General features: G+C 45.6%; 1 pseudogene across 1 annotated transcript; it reads left to right on the top strand.

The window, feature by feature from the left end:
- Nucleotides 1–9555: 9555 nt before the first annotated feature.
- LOC307200916 (prefoldin subunit 2 pseudogene) lies at nt 9556–10218 on the top strand (annotated as a pseudogene). The gene has a single exon. The product of its transcript is annotated as a prefoldin subunit 2 pseudogene (transcript).
- Nucleotides 10219–11723: the final 1505 nt, after the last annotated feature.

Genomic DNA, 11723 nt, shown 5'->3' with positions numbered 1-11723 from the left:
GTTTGTTAAGAAAATTCCCAAACCCGGATCCATGGGCGACTTTGGGTCATTTCTCTAAGGTAGTCTATTTTAAAGTTTTTACATGTTTATATGCCTATCACACTTTTAAACTTAAAATCCATTGTTGTAAATTGTTTTAAATGTTTGTTTTGCTTTTGGGATTGTAGTTCCATTTGTGTTTCTCAAGCTGGTCTCTGACTGTAATAAATTTCATGTTCAACCTGGATGTACGTTTCCAAAATATAAGATAAAATAAAAAAATAAAACCTACATACAGCCACAGTGTTTTGTGTTGTGTAGGCTCCTGTGATGTAAGTCATGGGCCCCGCCTGCTCGCTTGCTCCCTAAAATATCACCAGTTTGCTCCTTTCTATATATAGGGTGCCTACATTCTGCATGGACTGGTTGCAGGGCAACATGGGCAAATGGCTTGAGATACCTATGAGGTCCATCAATTACGATACAGTGGTACCTCGGGTTAAGTACTTAATTCGTTCCAGAAGTCCGTTCTTAACCTGAAACTGTTCTTAACCTGAAGCACCACTAATGGGGCCTCCTGCTGCCGCCGTGCCGCCGGAGCACGATTTCTGTTCTCATCCTGAATCAAAGTTCTTAACCTGAAGCACTATTTCTGGGTTAGCGGAGTCTGTAACCTGAAGCGGAAGTAACCCGAGGTACCACTGTATAGCATATACAGCGACAATTTGTTGTTGTCAAAGGACAGCTGGACATATAAAGGGCCCCATTACCTTCAGTAGTTTAGGGCCTCATCCAACCTAAATCCAGCCCTGGGCTCAGTCTGGAGATTAAGAGTCTCATGTTCCACCGACTGAACTATATCCAGTCCTTCGTGCAGTCTATAGTTAAACTGTGGAACTCATTGCCACAGGAGGCAGTGATGGCCACCAACTTGGATGGCTGTAAAAGAGGATTAGACAAATTTGTGGAGGAGGAGAGGGCTATGGGTGGCTACTAAATCGAATGCTATGTCCTGCCTCTACAGTCAGAGGCCGCTGTGCTTCTGAATCCTAGTTGCTGGAAGCCACAGGAGGGGAGAGTTGCGCTTGGATCCTGTTCTGTGGCTTCCCACAGGCAACTGTTGGGCCCCTCTGAGGTCTAGATGGGCCATTGGCCTGATCCAGTGGCTACTCATTTGTTTGTTTATATTTGCAAGTCAGACACCAGGGCGAAAAAGGGCCTGAGATATAAGACCATAATAAAATAAAATGCCATAATTTCAGTCAGTAATTAAAGAGATCTCAAAGTCCAGCCAAGCCATCCATAAAATTAATGAAACCACTTTCAAAAACAGTTTTAAACCTGCAGTAAAATAGGCATTCATAATCCCAAACCAGCTTGTGTTCTTAATTAAAAGGCATCTGAACTAAAAGCACTTTGAAGCCAATGGGTCTTCAAAACCATTTTTAAGCCAAAACCAGTGAAGACAACCACATTTTCCATGTCTGTGGGTCTTGTGGGGACTTACTGCAGAGAAGGCTCTATTTTTAATGCTGTCCATCTAACTGATATTACAGGTGAGCTAGTAAGCAGAACATCTGATGCTGATCTTCTGTATGCAAACCAGATTTTTTTTAAAAAACACACCCTACTGCCCATAGGAATATTTGCATGGACTATGCAGAGTTGCCTAGTATTATTAATCAATAATAATAATAATAATAATAATAATAATAATAATAATTTATTTGTACCCCACCCATCTGGCTGGGTTTCCCCAGCCACTCTGGGCGGCTTCCAACAAAGACCAAAACTACACTAAAATGTCACACGTTAAAAACTTCAGATGTGTTCTGAATGTCAGGTAGTTGTTGTTCTCTTTGACATCTGGTGGGAGGGTGTTCCACAGGGCAGGTGCCACTACCGAGAAGGCCCTCTGCCTGGTTCCCTGTAACCTCAATTCTCACAGGGAGGGAACCACCAGAAGGCCCTCAGAGCTGGACTTCAGTGTCCGGGCAGAACGATGGAGGTGGAGACTCTCCTTCGGGTATACTGGACCGAGGCTGTTTAGGGCTTTAAAGGTCAGCACCAACATTTGTCTCCCATTCTTCCAGTGTAGGAATGCACTGCACACAAGCACTGAATAGATGTGATTTAGCATGATTGCAGATCCATTGGTCCTTAGCCACCCTGATCTCTAGCCTGAAGCAGGGGCGGGCGGGATATAGGAGCCTTTAACAATAATCTGCCCCATTTTGTCTTCACAACAACCCTGTGAGGTAGGGCCAGGCTGAAAATGTGACTGGTGGAAAGAAACTCACCTGAGGAACTTCAAGGCTGGGGGCTGATCCTTTCCCACAACATTTCTTCCCCTTTTATAGCTCTCCATATTTCAGGGTTGGTAATCAGGGACCACGGGAGCCACAAAACCCGAAACGCCGGTCTGCTCCAATCCCTGCCCCTGAGCAAATAGAGATCTACCTGCCAGCCAATCCCCAATGACCTCTGGGCAATGCACTCGCTTTGTGCATGAGTGACAAAGGACATGGAACTGGGTACCCAGCAGAAAAAGGTATATGATCTGCAGAGCCAAAAAGATCCAGCCCAAAGCAAGAAAATTGCTCTCTCCCATTTCAATGTGTCATTCAGCTTCAAAGCATTGCATCTGAGAGCCCTAATTTCAAGAGCAGCCCAGAGAAGCTTTTCAAAGGGAGAAAATATTTTCTTTGCACTGATGCTCCAGTGGTTTTTGTTGTTTGGGGGGTTTGTGTTTCCGCAGAGCTTTCTGTGTGCTCCGAGGAACGGGCCCCGTATGACAGTCTTGTTACACAAAAGCACCCGGAGACATTGTGGCTGCCAGGGATGAGGAGGCTGAGATATACGGCTTTAATTGTGGCTTTTGTTTTCGCTCCACACAATGGAATTAAAAGGCTGGGCCGCTTCGGTTTTACTGCAAGTCGTTTGGAAGCAAAACAAGAGCTTGCCTTCTCCTCTCCTCTCTGTTTGAAGGCCATTATATGTTGGAGGTTGGCCAACGATTTCCGACTCAGAGTTGCCGGAGAGATGGATTGGGCTACAGAAAAGGTGGCGCAGCAACGTCGAAATATTTGTTTCTGAAATATTTCCCCTTTCGCAAAAGGCCTTTTGTTTTTCCATGAATGGGGAAGGGGAGTTGGGGCAGCTATAATTCTGCAGATTGCGTTGAAATTGAAGACAGCCATTTGGGTGATGTATGAATGACTCTAATTCTGCTTTCTGCCTCCGCCCAACCCTCCGTCCAAGTAACTATTTGTGTGCGTACGGAGGGGGGGGGGCACAGATTAACTCATCTCTGGGCACATCATGGAGCTGTATGTCAGGAGACAAATGCGCTCTCTCTCTCCGATTCCTCTCGGCAAGGTTGCTTTGTAAAAACAGGCCCGTGAGCAGGAATCTGAAGTCCTTACAAGGACTGATTTTATTTGGAAGCTATCCTATCCCCGACGTTCGTGATGAGCAGCGATAAACTGTTCAGGTAGCTAATAATAGAAACATCCACCGATTGTACGGTTGATAGGTGCAATCTGTCAGGCAGTGGAGAGAGCGCGGCGGTGGAGGAAATGTCTTGCATGCAGATGGTCCCAGGTTTTCATCCCCGGCATGGCCAGTTCGGGGAGGAGGCTGTGGGGGAAATTCCCCTGGAAGGTTCAAATACTGAGACTCACACCAAATTACCAAACGGTCAAACTTTATTTTAAAAAAATTAAAAAATGTCCAGGAGCACCTTAGAGACCGACTAAGTTTGTTCTGGGTGTAAGCTTTCGTGTGCATGCACACTTCTTCAGATACACTGAAACAGAAGTCACCAGACCCTTATATATAGGGTTTTTCTCAGGAGGGGAGTAGGAGATTTGAGATTGACTCAATGGGTATGGTCAACCTGTTGACCACTGTTAATGGCTGCTTTTTACAAAATAATTTCAGAAATGGGCTTGGAAGAGAAGTTGCTGAATTACAACTTATTACTAAAATGAAATGGGACGTGGGTGGTGCTGTGGGTTAAACCACAGAGCCTTAGGACTTGCTGATCAGAAGGTTGGCGGTTCGAATCCCCGCGACGGGGTGAGCTCTCGTTGCTCAGTCCCAGCTCCTGCCAACCTAGCTGTTCGAAAGCACATCAAAGTGCAAGTAGATAAATAGGTACCACTCCGGCGGGAAGGTAAACGGCATTTCCGTGCGCTGCTCTGGTTCGCCAGAAGCGGCTTAGTCATGCTGGCCACATGACCTGGAAGCTGTACACCGGCTCCCTCGGCCAATAAAGCGAGATGAGCGCCGCAACCCCAGAGTCAGCCACGACTGGACCTAACGGTCAGGGGTCCCTTTACCTTTACCTTTACTAAACTGAAAACTACGGAGAGACCTGGTCTTAATAGAGATATTGGATTCCTCTCTCATTACATATGCTAATCATCTGCATACTATCCCATGCTTTTTCCTGTAGGACCAATTACCCATCTCCTACTTCCCTTCTGCGACATACCCCTCCCCACCCTCTCACTATATAGAAGGGTCTGGTGACTTCTGCTTCAGTGTATCTGAAGAAGTGTGCATGCACATGAAAGCTTATACCCAAAACAAACTTAGTTGGTCTGTAAGGTGCTACTGGACAATTTTTTAATTTTTTAATTTATTTCGACTGCATCAGACCAACATGGCTACCTACACGACTCTTTATTTAGTAATGTGTTACAGGACAGAGTGGCAAGAATCTGCAAGAGCATTTAAGTGCATCAGAAAAGTCTGGTGGATCAGGCCAATGGCTCATCTAGTCCGGCATCTTGTCTTCACAGCAGCCAACCAGGTGTGTGTGGGGAAACCTTCAAGCAGGATTCGAACCCAAGAGCACTCCTCACCCCCAGCTGGTGCTCAGAAGCATTGTTGCCTCCAGCTGTGGGGGCACTGCATGTTGAGGTTGTCTAATCCTCTTTTAAAGCCACCCAGCTTGGTGGCCATCACTGCCTCTTGTGGGAGGGAGTTCCATAGTTCAACTATTTCCTATACGACACACAGCATATAGGCAAACATACGTCATCTTGGCTCAACCCAACCAACTTCCTTCTGCCTCCCTGACACTTCATAGCCTTGCCAGTTAGCTCAGTTGGTTAAAGCTTGGTGCTGATGATGCCACGACCACAGGTTTGATCCCCGTATGGGTGTGTATTCCTCAACAACTTTGGCTCCCCCCAAATAAAGCTCAACAACTCTTGGCAATGACAATGGATAGATCCATATTTTTTTTTTAATACTGAGAGTAAGTAGTTCACAGTCTTTTGGGAGTTGGACTTGCCTGGTCTAGAGGTTCCATGGGGTCACTTCCAAGTCTATGATTCTAACCACACTCTATGAAGTAGAGCTTACTCAACCATTTTTCTCTACAGTACGTTTCTGAGCACAATTCAAAGTGTTGGTGCTGACCTTGAAAGCCCTAAACGGCCTCGGTCCTGTATACCTCAAGGAGCGTCTCCACCCCCATCATTCAGCCCAGATACGGAGGTCCAGTACCAAGGGCCTCCTGGTGGTTCCCTCATTGCGAGAAGTGAGGTTACAGGGAACCAGACAGAGGGCCTTCTTGGTGGTGGCACCCGCCCTGTAGAACGCCCTCCCTTCAGATGTGAAGGAAATAAGCAGCTATCCTATATTTAAAAGACATCCGAAGGCAGCCCTGTTTAGGGAAGTTTTTAATATTTAATGCTGTATTGTTTTTAACACTTGACTGGAAGCCACCCAGAGTGGCTGGGGAAACTCAGCTAGATGGGCGGGGTATAAATAATAAATTATTATTATTATTATATTACATGTTTCAGAACCCTCCTTGTACCTTATATGGACCTGTTTTCCACTTTAACATTTAGCCTTTAAATTCTGTCTCCTTGCCAGTCTTTTGGCCACATCGTATTCTTGTGTATGTGAAACTGGTCTCATTGACAATGGGCCTAATAGCAATTCCACCTCGTCGCAGGTGGTGCCAAAAGGTACCCGAGTCCTGGGAAAGGTGCTTCCGGTTGGAATGGACAGTATTGGGCTAGATCAGCCTTTGCCCAGCTGGTGCCCTCCAGGTGTTTTGGACGCCTGGGGCTGATGGGAGATGTAGTCCAGGAGGACCCCAGGGGCTGCATTCACACAGCAGTTTCTTCCATTTCCCTAACTGCTCATTTCCGCATTACATTTCTGCTTTTGCATGGCATAAATGCCACTTCGGGGGTGGGGGTGGGGGTGGGACTAATGAAAATGGTGCAGGTTTAGCTCTCATTGCTGTGTTATTTGATTCCAGGAAAAATCTGTTGGCAGTCCCCTTAACTCAGAAAATAACAGGAGCAAAGGGATGAAATCTGGGGTGGCAGGGATCTTGGGGGGGAGACAAGCAGGCATTTGAGGAAAGGGTGCAGGAGGAGCCACATTGTCCAATGATAATAGAATCATGTAATTGTAGGGTTCGCAGGGACTATAAGGCCATGGGCGTAGCCAGGGGAAGCAGGGGGCAGCTGACCCTCTAAATCAAGTAAAACAATAGAAATACTTAACTAACTGATCAATATTGTCATTTCTGCCCTCCAACAAAAGTCCTGCCCCCCCCAACAAAAATCCGGGCTATGCCCATGCACAGGGGTCATCTATTCCAACCCCCTGAAGTGCAGGAATCTTTTTCCAAAATGGGGCTTGAACCCGTGATAAGAATTTTGAGGTCTTAGATATATGTTAAATGTTCATAAGTGTGCCAACCAAGCACGTACATAGATCAGCACAGGAAGACCCACCTGAAACCATTTTTGATTCCCAAACAGACCAAATGTTTTCTCTGCAAGGTCAAAGGAAAATGGAAAAGCCTCCCCATTGTCTTTTCCTTCACAAATCCTGTCTTAAGGGCAAATTTAAGATATGAATAGGGTGTGAGCCTGTGACCTGGCTCAGGAACTAAGTATTTATCATTACAAAAGACTGACCAGGCTCCCCAGGGTATCCAATCAAGTGAGCATTAACTGGTAACCTGTCAGATGAGATAAACAAAGCACTCAGATTTCTGCTGTAGACCGCCTTTTCTGTGATGTAGGTATGATGTATCTGGGGGGCGGTCTTAGGTTACACCCCTTCTGTGATGTATGTATGATGTATGGTGGGGTGGTCTTGAGCTCCAGGCCGGGAATTAAAAATATCTATATAAGGGCAGGCACACCTTTGTTCTGGGTTCCTCCTCCCTCCTGCATGTGGTGAGTGAGGACCCTGTTGCAACAGATCAATAAAGATCAGGCTTACTAGCTGCTTTGCTTCTCAATATTCTCTGCTTGGCCTGTGTTATTTTCTCCTACCAATAGGGAACCTGCAAAGGACTCTACAAGGGCTCTTGGGTACCCCATAAGGGAAAAAAGGGCAGATTTTTGTTTACAACAAACCCATGGTCCTTAGATTAAGAATCTCATGCCCTACTGACTGAGCTATTATGCCACACCACACCCGCTGGCATGAATAAAACTTAGCATGACATGCTGGTGTATCAGTGAAAAAGCCATTGTTCCATAGCACAACAGGTACCGTAGCATGAAAGAAACACCGTAATATGGGATAAAGTCACTAGCATTATAATCAGGACAACTAATGCAATATCTCCCATGTCTAAATGCATCCTTTGTTGGCAAAGACTCCTCCAAATGGAACAATGGAAGACTCAGAGGTTGATGGAATTGGGCAGCCAAGGGAGAGAGGGACGTCTCTGTGCAGAACTCCCTCTTTCCCTCCCATCCAATAATAACGTGCTCCCTATATTTCTCCCCAAGTTGAAGCACCATGACCAGAGGCCTGGCTGTGGGGTGTATCTTCCAGGTGTCCATCAGTCTGGGGTGCCCAACTTGTATTGACCAACTGAATGTCCCCCTCCCATTTCTTTCCCAGAATGCTCATTTGATTGATATTTCCCCACTGTTCATGAGAATGGAATGTTCCTCTGATATATTAAATTCCCACAGAGCAATGTTTGCAAATCCCACATAATAGACTTTTATCGCACATACTAGAAAGTCTCTTTTCTAACCGCTACACATTTTTAATAGTCTCCAGACAGTTTCAGAAGATTAACAGGAGGTGCTATAAAAACACTCTTTATTTTTTTTAAAAAACAGTAAAAAACAGCATTCATTTTGCCAGCTTTTTGCAAGTTCCCCCACCCCAAAGTAAGACTAAGCAGATGATGTTTTATACGGCTTGCAAATAAGAAAACACATTTCTCTCTCTCTCTCTCTTTTAGCATTTCTCCAGTCTTATAATGTGGCATTGTGCTTATCTGCATTTCAATAGGGGTTTAACAAAAGCCATGACATTTAACAGGCTTGGCTGACAGTAGACTACCCCATAAAAACAGTTAGCGGGCGTATTAATAAAGATCGCATCAGGCAGGTTAACTTAATGCAGCTGGTACAAAAGAGCATCTTCGAACTCTTAACCGGAGAGCTGCATTTTATAATTATAGCAGCTCGGAACCAGTTGACGCAAAGAACTGCCCTGCCCCCAATGTGCCCGTTTGACCGCTTCAGTCTGCGAAACTTGTGATTTTTTTCTTCTTCCAAGTGTCCCAACTGTTTGTTCCCTAATGGTGAGGAGGAATCGATTATTTAGTTTGGCTCTGCCTGAACTTTGGAACCCCCTAATCGACCTCAGCCCTGTATACCTGAAGGAGCGTCTCCACCCCCATTATTCAGCCCGGACACTGAGGTCCAGCTCTGACGGCCTTCTGGCGGTTCCCTCCCTACGAGAAGTGAGGTTACAGGGAACCAGGGAGAGGGCCTTCTCGGTGGTGGCACCCACTCTGTGGAACTCCCTCCTGTCAGATGTCAAGGAAATAAACAACTATCTGACATTTAGAAGACATCTGAAGGCAGCCCTGTTTAGGGAAGTTTTTAATGACTGATGTTTTAATGTATTTTTAATATTTTGTTGGAAGCCTCCCAGAGTGACTGGGGAAACCCAGCCAGATGGGTGGGGCATAAATAATAATAAATTATGATTATGATTACTGCTTAATGTTAGGCAGGCACGCTCGTCATGCCGTCTTGCTAAACACGTGCTGACACAGTACGTTTCCGAGCACAATTCAAAGTGTTGGTGTTGACCTTTAAAGCCCTAAACGACCTTGGCCCAGTATACCTGAAGGAGCGTCTCCACCCCCATTATTCAGCCCGGACACTGAGGTCCAGCTTCGAGGGCCTTCTGGTGGTTCCCTCGCTGCGAGAAGCAAAGCTATAGGGAACCAGACAGAGGGCCTTCTCGGTAGTGGCACCCGCCCTGTGGAACGCCCTCCCATCAGATGTCAAAGAGATAAACAACTACCTGACGTTTAGAAGACATCTGAAGGCAGCCCTGTTTAGGGAAGTTTTTAATGACTGATGTTTTCATGTATTTTTAATATTTTGTTGGAAGCCGCCCAGAGTGGCTTGGGAAACCCAGCCAGATGGGTGGGGTATAAATAATAATAAATTATGATTATGATTACTGCTTAATATTAGGCAGGCACGCTCACCATGCCATCTTGCTAAACATGTGCTGACACTTGATGTCTCTTGAGGACCTGGCCAGGTGAAGAAAGATGGCGGAGAGTGGCAAGACGAAAAGTGGCCCAGCAGCTCCTCCCAGCGGTGTTGGCACTGCTTCTTCGGCTGGGGGTGCGGGCAAGGCCATGACGGTGGAGCAGGTGGTAGCTGGATTTAACCATCTGCGTCAGGAGCAGTGAGGTCTAGCCTGAAAGGCAGCTGAGCTGGAGCTGGAGGTGAATGAGCACAAGCTGGTAATTGAAACAATCTGAGAAGTGGACCCTACTAAGAAATGTTACTGGATGGTGGGAGGTGTCTTGGTAGAACGCACTGTGAAAGAAGTTCTCCCAGCCTTGGAAAATAACAAAGAGCAGATCAACAAGATCATAAAGGCCTTGACCCAGCAGCTGCAGACGAAAGGGCGGGAGCTGAACGAGTTCTGGGAAAAACACAACATCTGCCTGATGGGCGAGGACGACCAGAAGGTTCCCTCCAAGGACAGTGCTGAGGGGTCAGGCAGCAAGGCCAGCTCCACAGGGGTCCTCATTTCCTAGTGGGCACAGCAGCTGTCTCCCAAAGGACTCTTTTTACCGCCTCTCGCTCTACAGTTGTGACTCTTGACCTCAAAAGGCTTAACTTTATTTTTATTTTGGTGTCATCTCTGACGATATTTTTTTGTTAAATAAAACTTTTTGGCGTGTCACATAAAAAACACACATGCTGACACTTGCTAAAAGCCTTTTCATTTCATCAATTAGAAAATGGACTTGGATATCCCTTTGTAAGCAGTTTGAAAGAAGAAGAGTCTTTCAAAGGGATGGTTGCTCAGCACCCAACAGCTGATGGGCGCTGAAATCTCAATTGGCTGCACTGGGGAGGTCCTGATGGAGAAGTCCTTCATGCAACCTGTCCCTGTCAGAACAAATCAGTTACAGGTAGGTAGCCGTGTTGGTCTGCCATAGTCAAAACAAAATAAAAAAATTCCTTCCAGTAGCACCTTAAAGACCAAGTAAGTTAGTTCTTGGTATGAGCTTTCGTGTGCATGCACACTTCCTCAGATACACTGAAACAGAAGTCACCAGACCCTTCTATATAGTGAGAAGGTGGGGAGGGGTATTACTCAGAAGGGTGGTGGGAGATGGGTGATTGGCAGATAGCTGTGATGAGCCTGTTGACGACTCTTAACGACTGCAATAGGTCTTACAGGAAAAAGCAAGGGGTGAGAAGGTGAAAAATGGCTTTGTCATGTATAATGAGATAAGAATCCAATGTCTTTGTTAAGACCAGGTCTCTCCATGGTTTTAAGTTTGGTGATAAGTTGCAATTCAGCAGCTTCTCTTTCCAGTCTATTTCTGAAATTCCTTTGTAATAGAACAGCTACTTTGAGATCTTGTATAGAATGTCCTGGGAGATTGAAGTGTTCTCCTACTTGTTTCTCTGTCTTGTGGTTCCTGATGTCAGATTTATGTCCGTTTATTCTTTGGCGTAAGGTTTGGCCTGTTTGTCCAATATAGAGAGCTGAAGGACACTGTTGGCATTTGATGGCATACACAATGTTAGATGATGAGCAATTAAATAGTCCCGAGATGGTATGTGTGATGTTGTTGGGGCCAGTAATGGTGTTGTCCGGGTGTATGTGGCAGCAAAGTTGGCATCTGGGTTTATTGCAGGCTCTGGTGCCAGTGTCCGTGTTAAGTCTGGTAGTAGTATTATTGTGGGTTAGGAGTTGTTTAAGATTGGGTGGCTGTCTGTAGGCAATGAAAGGTCTTCCTCCCAGAGCTTGAGAAAGAGAACTGTCATTGTCCAGGAGAGGTTGTAGATCTCTGATGATGCGTTGTACTGTTTTAACTTGGGAGCTGTATGTGATGACTAGAGGTGTTCTGTTATTATCTTTTTTGGGTCTGTCTTGCAGCAAGTTCTCTCTGGGTATCAGTCTGGCTCTGTTGATCTGTTGTCTAACTTCATCTGCTGGGTATTTTAGTTCTAAAAAGGTTTGCTGTAGATCTCTTAGGTGAGAGTCTCTGTCTGTAGAATTGGAACAGATGCGGCTGTAACGTAGTGCCTGGCTATATACAATGGACTGTTTGGTATGTTTGGGATGGTAGCTAGAGGCATGTAGATATGTTTGTCAGTCAGTTGGTTTACGGTATAAGGTGGTGTCTATGCGCCCATCCTGTATTTTTATAGTAGTGTCCAAAAAATGTATTTCTT

Source organism: Podarcis cretensis (assembly GCF_951804945.1).
Source record: "Podarcis cretensis genome assembly, chromosome: 1".
NCBI classification, from domain to species: domain Eukaryota; kingdom Metazoa; phylum Chordata; class Lepidosauria; order Squamata; family Lacertidae; genus Podarcis; species Podarcis cretensis.
This window is presented reverse-complemented; position numbering and strand designations above follow the sequence as displayed.